Source organism: Petromyzon marinus, chromosome 75 (assembly GCF_048934315.1).
Source record: "Petromyzon marinus isolate PM22_M1 ecotype Great Lakes invasive population chromosome 75, UKy_Petmar_22M1.pri1.0, whole genome shotgun sequence".
NCBI lineage: Eukaryota > Metazoa > Chordata > Hyperoartia > Petromyzontiformes > Petromyzontidae > Petromyzon > Petromyzon marinus.
In genome coordinates this window covers 3,317,218-3,329,235 of record NC_133741.1, presented here as the reverse complement: position 1 = coordinate 3,329,235, position 12,018 = coordinate 3,317,218, and positions in this window count along the sequence as shown.

The following is a 12,018-nucleotide window of genomic DNA, read 5'->3' as shown; positions in this document are numbered from 1 at the left end:
GGGAGTCAGAGCCATTCCCTGTTCACCTTGGGGTGCGACAGGGATGTCCTCTGGCTCACACATTGTTTAACATCTATTTCGAGTACGTAGTTCGTGAAGCCTTCAACAGCTGTGCCGGGGGAATTTCCATCTGGTACAGATATAATGGGAGGCTGATCGATGCCCGGGTGCGGTCAAGGGATGGCTCTCTATTGGTCAACCACGTTATGTATGCCGATGATTTGGTAATAGCTGCTCACTCAGAGGAGTTGGAGACGCTGCTGCTGAGACTGGAGCGTGCCACTAAGAGGTGGGGACTTATCATCAGCCCCACCAAAACTAAGCACCTGCCTGGGTATTTTGTACCATCGGACACTACACCCCCACAACTCACAATCGTTGATGGGGCAGTTGTGGAGAGAGTGGAGAGTTTCCCATACCTGGGCAGTGTGCTTATGACCGGCTCCGAATCAGTCGAGCGGCATTATCTTTTCATCGGTTGCGTAACGCTGTGTGGAAGCCACCTGGTCTGTCGCTCCGCACGAATATTCCGGTCTTCTCGGCCACGGTCATTCCCTCCCTTCTCTACGCTTGCGAAACGTGTCACCACCCCTAATGGAACATCTTCGTCATGGCACCTGCTGGGTTTGCCCCGTGACCTCCTGCCAGCGGGCGTTCGACACTTCACGTGGACTCAAAGTGCACATAGCCTGGCACAAGCGTCGTGGTGACGTCACCGCCACTTAGTGGCGAATGGCGGTTGTTGTTGAGTGAGTGAGTGTCTGAGTGAGTGCATGAGTGGGTGAGTGAGTAGGTGAGTGAGTGAGTGGGTGAGTGAGTGGGTGAGTGTGTGAGTGAGTGGGTGAGTGAGTGGGTGAGTGAGTGGGTGAGTGAGTGGTTGGGTGAGTGTGTGAGTGAGGGGGTGAGTGAGTGGGTGAGTGAGTGAGTGGGTGAGTGAGTGCGTGAGTCTGTAAGTGAGTCGATGAGTGTGTGAGTGAGTGGGTGAGTGCGTGAGTGTGTGAGTGAGAAGGAGAGTGAGTGAGTGAGTCGGTGAGTGTGTAAGTTAGTGGGTGAGTGATTGGGTGTGTGAGTAAGTGGGTGATTGAGCGAGTGAGTGAGTGGGTGAGTGAGTGGGTGAGTGAGTGGGTAATTGAGTGAGTGAGTGCGTGAGTGAGTGAGTGGGTGAGTGAGTGGGTGAGTAAGTGAGTGGGTAATTGAGTGAGTGAGTGCGTGAGTGAGTGGGTGAGTGAGTGGGTGAGTGAATGAGTCGGTGAGTGAGCGAGTGGGTGAGTGAGTGAGTGGATGAGTGAGTGAGTGGGTGAGTGAGTGGGTGAGTGAGTGAGTGAGTGGGTGAGTGAGTGGGTGAGCGGGTGATTGAGTGAGTGAGCGGGTGAGTGGGTGAGTGAGTGAGTGGGTGAGTGAGTGGGTGAGTGAGTGGGTGAGTGTGTGAGTGAGTGGGTGAGTGAGTGAGTGGGTGAGTGAGTGAGTCGGTGAGTGAGTGAGTGTGTGAGTGAGTGTATGAGTGAGTGAGTGTGTGAGTGATTGTGTGGGTTAGTGGGTATGTGTGTGCGTGAGTGTGTGAGTGAGTGGGTGTTTGTGTGAGTGTGTGAGTGGGTGAGTATGTGAGTGAGTAAGGGGGTGAGTGTGTGGGGGGGTGAGTGTGTGGGTGGGTGAGCACGCATTATGTTGAACTTCTATCCCACCATACGTAGTCAACCGCGCTAATCAGAGCTTGCGGGAGGGGACTGCGTTCACATCATGAGGCTGCTGATATAAATGTCCACGTGACGCTGACGATGACAATCAACTTCGTTGAGCTCTAATTTGTAATGGGCAAGGTCCGCTTCTGACAACGCGCTACACAAGAGCTTTCGCAGGGGGCTTGCCTGGCAAAGGTAAAGCCACAGTTGAAGAGTGAATGTCTAACACGCTGGCCGATAGCGCTCTGTACTGACGAGGTCGAAGCTGGGTTAAACCGGTTCACCAGGTTGTTCCCTCGTGTCGGAGGTGCCCTGATGGCATGGCGGTCTGTACTGATTGCTTCCTAACGAGAGTGACACCTTCTTTGGTTCTTTCGGTAAAGTCACCACGTAGAATGAGAATAAAATAATGAATTGATAAAATAAAATAACAAAAATAATATTCTCACGACGTTTCGGCCACAACACAAGCGGCCTTCATCAGGTGAAGGGGAAGAGGCTGTCTGGAGGACAGGGTGAATCCTTGCAGTCACGAAAGCTTTCAATCGAGAGTGACACCGGTCACCAGTTGCGTCTTTGTCTCGGGAGGCGCCTGACCACGCGCACCTCTGTGAGTGTATCGCCGCTTGGAACTAAAACTCAAACACGTTCTCCTGCGGAGGGAGTGATGCTGGTAGCGAACGTCGGGTTGCTCGGTCAATGGGCAGGGTCAACAACAACAACAACGGTGGTGGTGGCGGCACCAGCAGCACCACGTGGTGATGGTGGTGGTGGTGGCGCGTTCAGCACCACGTGGTGCTGAGACGCAGACTCCAAAAATACAGCAGCAGGCATCGTCAGGGTCGGGATCGAACTCACGACATCCTGCATACCAGGCGAGGTAGTCAACATCTCATAGCCACTGTGATGATGATGATGATGAGAGAGAGACGCAGACTCCAAATATACAGCAGCAAGCATCGTCAGGGTCGGGATCGAACTCACGACCTCCTGCGTACCAGGCGAGGTAGTTAACATCTCATAGCCACTATGAAGATGACGATGATGAGAGAGAGAGAGACGCAGACTCCAAAAATACAGCAGCAGGCATCGTCAGGGTCGGGATCGAACTCACGACATCCTGTATACCAGGCGAGGTAGTTAACATCTCATAGCCACCGTGAAGATGATGAGACTCAGACTTCAAATATACAGCAGCAGCAGGCATCGTCAGGGTCGAGATCGAACCCACGACCTCCTGCACACCAGGCGAGGTAGTTAACATCTCCTAGCCACCGTGATGATGATGATGAGAGAGAAACACAGACTCCAAATATACAGCAGCAGCAGGCATCGTCAGGGTCGGGATGGAACCCACGACATCCTGTATACCAGGCGAGGTAGTTAACATCTAACCACAGTGATGATGATGAGAGAGAGACGCAGACTCCAAATAGACAGTGGCAGGCATCGTCAGGGTCGGGATCGAACTCACGACCTCCTGCGTACTAGGCGAGGTAGTTAACATCTCCTAGCCACAGTGATGATGAGAGAAAGAGACGCAGACTTCAAATACACAGCAGCAGGCATCGTCAGGGTTCGGGATGGAACCCACGACCTCCTGAAAACCAGGCGAGGTAGTTAACATCTCCTAGCCACTATGAAAATGACGATGATGATGAGGAGAGAGAGACGCAGACTCCAAAAATACAGCAGCAGGCATCGTCAGGGTCGGGATCGAACCCACGACCTCCTGCATACCAGGCGAGGTAGTCAACATCTCATAGCCAAAATGACAACACTAGTGCCTGGGGCTTGGTTCTTGTCCTTGAAGCTCGTCCCTTCCCTGGGGCGTTCCCGCGCCTCGTTGCTATCCCCTTTGATCCGTCTCGGGCCACTGCCAATCCCCCCTCCATTCTCCTCCAATGGTTCCCAATCGTTGCCTCCCGGTCCGCTCTGTTTCCCCGCATTCTCCCGTTTAAACCTTTTACTCCAATCACTTTGGACCCTCACCTCCCGACCAATCAGCGTGGAGGCCTCTTTCCGCCAACAGGAGGCCTTGGCAGACTTTTTGAATTACAGTTTGGCTGTTATACAGCAGCCTTGGGGTGAGTGCCTCGTAATTTTGGTCATTACGTATGGAAATGAGGACAACATAACTACAGGTCTTTGTGTCGAAGCTTTGGGTCTCTGTGTGAGTCTATTGGTCTCTGTGTGAGTCTATGGGTCTCTGCGTGAGTCTATGGGTCTCTGTGTGAGTCTATGGGTCTCTGTGTGAGTCTATGGGTCTCTGTGTGAGTCTATGGGTCTTTGTGTGAGGCTATGGGTCTCCGTGTGAGTCTATGGGTCTCCGTGTGAGTCTATGGGTCTCTGTGTGAGTCCATGCGTCTCTGTGTGAGTCTAGAGGTCTCTGTGTGAGTCTATGCGTCTCCGTGTGAGTCTATGCATCTCCGTGTGAGTCTATGCGTCTCTGTGTGAGTTTGTGGATCTCTGCATGAGTGTATGTGCCTCTGTGTGATTCTACGGCTTTCGTTGTGAGTCTATCAGTCTAGGCGTGAGTCGATGCGTCTCTGTGTGAGTCTATGCGTCTCCGTGTGAGTCTATGGGTCTCTGTGTGAGTCCATGGGTCTCCGTGTGAGTCCATGGGTCTCTGTGTGCCTATGGGTCTTCGTGTGATTCTATGGGTTTCTGTGTGAGTATATGGGTCTCTGTGTGAGTCTATGCGTCTCCGTGTGAGTCTATGGGTCTCCATGTGAGTCTATTGGTCTCTGTGTGAGTCGATGGGTCTCTATGTGAGTCTAATAGTCTCCGTGTGAGTCTAGGGATCGCTGTGTGAGTCTATGGGTATCCGTGATAGGGAAACAATAAAATAATAAAAATATAAAACAATAAAATGTTCACGACGTTTCGACTGCAACACAAGCAGCACTCATCATCAGGTGTGAAAACCACAGCAGGAAAATGTGAAAAAAAAGTTATTGCTGTGGTTTTCACACCTGATGATGATTGCTGCTTTGTGTTGCAGTCGAAACGTCGTGAGAATTTTATTGTTTTATATTTTTATTATTTTATTGTTTCCCTTCTACGTGGTGATTTTACCGAGAGAACCAAGAATAACAACTTTATTGTTTTACAATAATTTTATTGTTTTATATTTTTATTATTTTTTATTATTTTATTGTTTCTCTTCTACGTGGTGACTTTACCGAAAGAACCAAGAATACCAGAACCGTGTTTGTTTGCGTGTTTTGCCACAAGTACTCCATGTGGTTGAAGCAGCATCTTGACGTGCCTTGCAAAAATGTGTTATCTGTATTCTTGGTTCTTTCGGTTAAGTCACCACCACGTAGAAGGGAAACAATAAAATAATAAAAATATAAAACAATAAAATTCTCACGAGGTTTCGACTGCAACACAAGCAATCATCATCAGGTGTGAAAACCACAGCAAGAAAATTTGAAAAAAGTGGCAGTTTTTTATACATTAGCACCACGGATAGCGATTTGACAGTTTATTCAGAGGGACGAGTCCATCTATGTTCGGAAAAGAGGAGGGGGGGAGACGAAAATAATGGATGCGGTCTGAAAGCCACCGTAAGCGTGAACAATCAATTAAGACCCGAAATGGTTTATCAAATCTTTCCAATGATTGCTAAGCCCAGAATCCATCTTCTCGGTTGAAATTGTCTCTGTGTTTTTACATGTGGATAGCCTCATGAACGAATCTCTCATGGTAACCGTCAGCGTGAACAATCATTTAAGACCCGAAATGGTTTATCAAATCCTTCCAATGATTGCTAAGACCACAATCCATCTTCTCGGTTGAAATTGTCTCCGTGTTTGTATATGCGGATAGCCTCATGAACGAATCTCTCATGGTAACCGTCAGCGTGAACAATCATTTAAGACCCGAAATGGTTTATCAAATCCTTCCAATGATTGCTAAGCCCATAATCCATCTTCTCGGTTGAAATTGTCTCCGTGTTTGTATATGTGGATAGCCTCATGAACGAATCTCTCATGGTAGCCAGATGGCTTGTTATCTATGTTGGTCGTTTGAACGTCATAATTTCACTCCTGTTTCATTACTGCCAGAAAGGATACAAAGTTATCCTTAAATTTCGATTCAAAGCTTTCGTGACTGCACTAATTCATCTTCTTGTGTTTTTCGGTAAAGTCACCACCACGGAGAATGGAAAAAAAAAGAATGATAATAAAACAAAATGAAATAAAAATAAAATAAAATCAATTTGTGTTATTTTATTTTGTTTTATTTTTATTATTTTATTTCCATTCTACGTGACTTTACAGAAAAAAACCACGAAGATGAAAAGTTAAACCTTGTTTTTCGTACTTTGATGGCTTTATTTTGGTGATTTCGAAAACGCTTTTTTTTTGTTTGGCCATGTTTTTGTTTATTGTAGCACGGAGTTAGACTGATGGCCTTAATCTTAGTTGTCTTGTGGTTGTTGTTATTGTTGTTGTTTGACTTGCATCCCACTGGGATTTTGTTTGCACACAGCGTTGGTGTACGGTGCTCTTTCAGGAATATCTTGATGTTTTTTTCCATGGATTTTCTGTTTGCACAGTCACACAAAGTCACTTTAAGATGTTTTTCGTGTTTTTTGTTTGTTGCGGTTGCACCCGATTCAAGAGCCGAATGGCTCACAGGGCTATACCAAAATAAATGGAACTATGGAACTATGATTCAGGAAAAAAGAGGTATCCCATCACATAGCTGCTCACCCCGAGTTATAAATGCTCTGATACGAGTGGAATTGTTCTTGTGCTCCATTGGAACCTCCTTTTCCAGTAGCAAAATACGTGTTTTTTTAAACCCTTTTATCTGACAACAAAACTGACACCGTTTTTTTTTTAACAAGGAGTCGCGTTTGCATTGACCACAATACCTGCGGTCGGAATGCCAAGAAAAAAAACACAACTCTGATAATGTATTGGCACTGTCCTTGAAATTGATTGGTCCACACCCGAGACAGCTTTCCTTAAAGCCCCGTCTCACGTTGGTGTTCTTGTGCTGTTCGCCTTTTAGGGTTTTTCTCTGGTCTACTCACACTCGTAGTGAGACTAGTCCATCAGGTAGGCTGCTGGCTGTATCTGGTGTAAGCCAATTAGCTCCAAATATAATGTTCGTTTGCATCTTCACCTCTAGTACTGCGCGCGCGGTTAATGCAGTGAATTGACGATGCCTTGCAAAATGTATCATCTGTGTTGGTGTTTGAACATCTTAACACAACTGCTGCTTTATTAATGCCAGAAAGGGTGCAAGCCTATTCTTATTCTTTCATACTTTGATGGTAGTTAGAGACTGGGTAGCGAGACACTGGGTAGCGAAACACTGGGTAGTGAGACAGTGGTTAGTGAGACACTGGTAGTGAGACACTGGGTATTGAGACACTGGGTAGTGAGAGACTGGGTAGTGAGACACTGGGTAGTGAGACACTGGGTAGTGAGAGACTGGGTAGTGAGACACTGGGTAGTGAGACGCTGGGTAGTGAGACACAGGTAGTGAGACACTGGGTAGTGAGACACTTGGTAGTGAGACACTGGGTAGTGGGACACTACTAGAGAGATACTGCTAGTGAGACACTGCTAGTGAGACACTGGGTAGTGAGACATTGCTAGTGAGACACTGGGTAGTGAGACACTGGATAGTGAGACACTGGGTAGTGAGACATTGCTAGTGAAACACTGGGTAGTGGGACACTGGGTAGTGAGATACAGGTAGTGAGACACTGGGTAGTGAGACACTGAGTAGTGAGACACTGGGTAGTTAGACACTGGGTAGTGAGACACTGGGTAGTGAGACGCTGGGTAGTGAGACACAGGTAGTGATACACTGGGTAGTGAGACACTGCTAGTGAGACAGTGGGTAGTGAGACGCAAGTAGTCAGACACTGAGTAGTGAGACACTGGGTAGTGAGACATTGCTAGTGAAACACTGGGTAGTGGGACACTGGGTAGTGAGATACAGGTAGTGAGACACTGGGTAGTGAGACACTGAGTAGTGAGACACTGGGTAGTTAGACACTGGGTAGTGAGACACTGGGTAGTGAGACGCTGGGTAGTGAGACACAGGTAGTGATACACTGGGTAGTGAGACACTGCTAGTGAGACAGTGGGTAGTGAGACGCAAGTAGTCAGACACTGAGTAGTGAGACAATGGGTAGTGAGAGACTGGGTAGTGAGAGACTGGGTAGTGAGACACTGGGTAGTGATACACTGGGTAGTGAGACACTGGGTAGTGAGACACTGGTAGTTAGACACTGGGTAGTGAGACACTGGGGTAGTGAGACACTGGTTAGTTAGACACTGCTAGTGAGACGCTGGGTAGTGAGACACTGGGTAGTGAGACACTGGGTAGTGAGACACTGGGTAGTGAAACACTGGTAGTTAGACACTGGGTAGTGAGACACTGGGTAGTGAGACACTGGGTAGTGAGACACTGGGTAGTGAGACACTAGGGTAGTGAGACACTGGGTAGTGAGACCCTGGGTAGTGAGACACTGGGTAGTGAGACACTGGGTAGTGAGACACTGGGTAGTGAGACACTGGGGTAGTGAGACACTGGATAGTGAGACACTGGGTAGTGAGACACTGGGTAGTGAGACACTGGTAGTTAGACACTGGGTAGTGAGACACTGGTAGTTAGACACTCGGTAGTGAGACACTGGTAGTGAGACACTGGGTAGTGAGACACTGGGTAGTGAGACACTGGGTAGTGAGACACTGGGTAGTGAGACACTGGGTAGTGTCACGAGGTCACAACTGACGCTGCTGCTAATGTCTCTGGTGTTGGCCAATCAGTTGCAAAGACAACGCCATGTAACATTATTATTATTAGAGCCATGTGTTACTCTTTGGCTCTTTAGGTAAAGTCACGTAGTTAATGATAATAATAGTAAAAGGGCGCTACGAATCTTAGCAGCGTTTATTGAAGCTCTGTCGACCCAACAGGTCTGTCCCTTTCACCTGAAGAAGGCCACTTGTGTTGTGGCCGAAACGTCGTGACTTCACCGAATAGAACCAAAGAGTATGGATCCTTGCAGTCACGAAAGCTTCAAAATCTAGAAATAAATAAAAAATCAAATCAAATCACGACGTTTCGAAGGCAACAGAAGCCTCACTTTTTACACCTGATGAAGGAAGCTTGTGTTGCCTCCGAAACGTCGTGATTTGATTAGATATTTATTTATTCACATTTTTTTTTTTAAACCTACGTGACTTTACCTAAAACTTCAAATCCGGAACGAAAAACTTCAAATCCAGAAAGAGCCGGGCGCTGTTTGGCGCGTTCGCCCATAAGTACTGCGCGTGCGGTTAATGCAGACACTTCGTGATTTCTTGGCAACAAATGCGTCATCCACTCGGCCGTTCGACGCATCTTGACGGAGTGGTTATGAAGCCTGAGTGGAAATGTGTCGTCGTGTCGTCGTGCCCCATCATTGCATCCCCATTTGGTCGAGCAGCTTGCGAGCGAGAGTCGTGTCTAAAACGGAAGGAGCCCAAACAGAACTGGAGAATGTGCAACCCGATCGTCTGAGAAACGCTCCCGTGGCATTTTCTTTAAATCTGCAGTCAAACCAGTTTCTAAGAGATTGGACAAAGGCAGACGAGAATAAATAATTAGACGGAACACAAATCACACACAGATCACACAGATCACACACACACACCACACAGATCACACACACACACATCACACAGATCACACAGATCACACAGGTCACACACACCACACAGATCACACAAATCACACACACACACACCACACAGATCACACAAATCACACACACACACACCACACAGATCACACACACACACCACACAGATCACACAGATCACACAAATCACACACACACACACCACACAGATCACACAGATCACACACACACACATCACACAGATCACACAGATCACACACACACACATCACACAAATCACACACACACATCACACAGATCACACAGATCACACACACACACACCACACAGATCACACAGATCACACACACATCACACAGATCACACACACACCACACAGATCACACACACCACACAAATGACACACACACACCACACAGATCACACACACACACAGATCACACAGATCACACAGATCACACACACCACACAGATCACACAGATCACACAGATCACGCACACCACACAGATCACACACACCACACAGATCACACACGCACCACACAGATCACACACACACACACCACCACCACACAGATCACACACACCACCACCACACAGATCACACACACACAGACCACACACACACACACACATCACACACACACACCACACAAATCACACACACACACCACAGATCACACACACACACACCACAACACCACCACCACCACACAGATCACACAGATCACACACACACACCACACAGATCACACACACACACCACAGATCACACACACACCACAACACCACCACCACCACACAGATCACACAGATCACACACACACACACACACCACACAGATCACACACACACACCACACAGATCACACACACACACCACACAGATTAGCACACACACACACACACCACACAGATCACACACACACACACCACACAGATCACACACACACACCACACAGATCACACACACACACCACACAGATCACACACACTCACACAGATCACACACACACACCACACAAATCACACACACACACACCACACAGATCACACACACACACACACCACACAGATCACACACACACACACACACACCACACAGATCACACACACACTACACAGATCACACACACACACACACTACACAGATCACACACACACACCACACAGATCACACACACACACACACACCACACAGATCACACACACCACACAGATCACACACACACACCACACAGATCACACACACACACCACACAAATCACACACACACACACCACACAGATCACACAAACACACACCACACAGATCACACAGATCACACACTACACACATCACACCCATACCACACAAACACCACAGCACTCACACACCACACAGATCACACACACACACCACACAGATAACACACACACACACACACCACACAGATCACACAGATCACACACTACACACATCACACCCATACCACACAAACACCACAGCACTCACACACCATACAGATCACACACCACGCAGATCACACACACACACCACACCCATACCACACAAACACCACAGCACTCACACACCATACAGATCACACATCACGCAGATCACACACACACCACACAGATCACACACACACACACCACACCCATACCACACAAACACCACAGCACTCACACACCATACAGACACTAGACACACACCACACAGATCACACACACACCACACCCATACCACACAAACACCACAGCACACACACCATACAGACACTACACACACACCATACAGCCACTACACACACACCATACAGACACTACACACACACCATACAGCCACTACACACACAATACAGCCACTACACACACACCATAGAGACACTACACACATACACACCATACAGACACTACACACACACCATACAGACACTATACACACACACCATACAGACACAACACACACCACACCCGCATCACACAAATACCACAGCACACACACACACCATACAGACACTATATACACACACACCCCATGCAGACACTACACACACACACCATACAGACACCACACACACACACACCATACAGACACTACATACACACCATACAGACACTACACACACACACCATACAGACCCTACACACACACACACACCATACAGACACTACACACACACACCATACAGACACTACACACACACACACACCATACAGACACTACACACACACCATACAGACACTACACACACACCATTTAGACACTACACACACACACCATACAGAGACTACACACACACATACCATACAGACACTACACACACCATACAGACACTACACACACACACACCAAACAGACACTACACACACACACCATACAGACACTACACACACACACCATACAGCCACTACACACACACCATACAGCCACTACACACACACCATACAGACACTACACACATACACACCATACAGCCACTACACACACACCATACAGCCACTACACACACACCATACAGACACTACACACATACACACCATACAGACACTACACACACACCATACAGACACTATACACACACACCATACAGACACAACACACACCACACCCGCATCACACAAATACCACAGCACACACACACACCATACAGACACTATATACACACACACACCATGCAGACACTACACACACACAC